This window comes from Cucurbita maxima, unplaced genomic scaffold, assembly GCF_002738345.1.
Source record: "Cucurbita maxima cultivar Rimu unplaced genomic scaffold, Cmax_1.0 Cma_Scf03707, whole genome shotgun sequence".
NCBI lineage: Eukaryota > Viridiplantae > Streptophyta > Magnoliopsida > Cucurbitales > Cucurbitaceae > Cucurbita > Cucurbita maxima.
The window spans coordinates 1-763 of record NW_019275723.1 but is presented as its reverse complement, the minus strand read 5'-3'; the positions used below and the strand labels follow the sequence as shown (position 1 = coordinate 763).

The following is a 763-nucleotide window of genomic DNA, read 5'->3' as shown; positions in this document are numbered from 1 at the left end:
TTTCAATTTCTCCCAGTTCTTTTCTTCCTTTCTCTACAAATGAGAGCTCACGCCCATCGCGTTTCGATCATGCCACCCCGCATGCGTTAAATTCGATTTTGTGCGCATGGCATGTCGGGTTCGATCATACCAGCACTAATGCACCGGATCTCATCAGAACTCCGCAGTTAAGTGTTCTTGGGCGAGAGTAGTACTGAGTTGGGTGACCACTTGGGAAGTCCTCGTGTTGCACCCCTTTTTTTCTTTCAATTTCTCCCAGTTCTTTTCTTCCTTTCTCTACAAATGAGAACCTCCCCCGCTCACGCCCATCGCGTTTCGATCATGCCGCCCCGCATGCGTTAAATCCGATTTTGTGCGCATGGCATGTCGGGTGCGATCATACCAGCACTAATGAACCGGATCCCATCAGAACTCCGCAGTTAAGCGTGCTTGGGCGAGAATAGTACTAAGTTGGGTGACCACTTGGGAAGTCCTCGTGTTGCACCCCTTTTTTTCTTTCAATTTCTCCCAGTTCTTTTCTTCCTTTCTCTACAAATGAGAGCTCACGCCCATCGCGTTTCGATCATGCCGCCCCGCATGCGTTAAATTCAATTTTGTGCGCATGGCATGTCGGGTGCGATCATACCAGCACTAATGCACCGGATCCCATCAGAACTCCGCAGTTAAGTGTGCTTGGGCGAGAGTAGTACTGAGTTGGGTGACCTCTTGGGAAGTCCTCGTGTTGCACCCCTTTTTTTCTTTCAATTTCTCCCAGTTCTTTTCT

At 49.1% G+C, this 763-nt stretch overlaps 3 non-coding genes across 3 annotated transcripts; all 3 read left to right on the top strand.

Moving 5' to 3' along the window:
- Nucleotides 1-116: 116 nt before the first annotated feature.
- LOC111475926 lies at nucleotides 117-235 on the top strand. The gene has a single exon (XR_002716790.1). It is a non-coding gene; the product is annotated as a 5S ribosomal RNA (ribosomal RNA).
- A 133-nt stretch (nucleotides 236-368) lies between these two features.
- On the top strand, nucleotides 369-487 carry LOC111475925. The gene has a single exon (XR_002716789.1). It is a non-coding gene; the product is annotated as a 5S ribosomal RNA (ribosomal RNA).
- A 124-nt stretch (nucleotides 488-611) lies between these two features.
- LOC111475924 lies at nucleotides 612-730 on the top strand. The gene has a single exon (XR_002716788.1). It is a non-coding gene; the product is annotated as a 5S ribosomal RNA (ribosomal RNA).
- The last annotated feature ends 33 nt before the right edge of the window (nucleotides 731-763 follow it).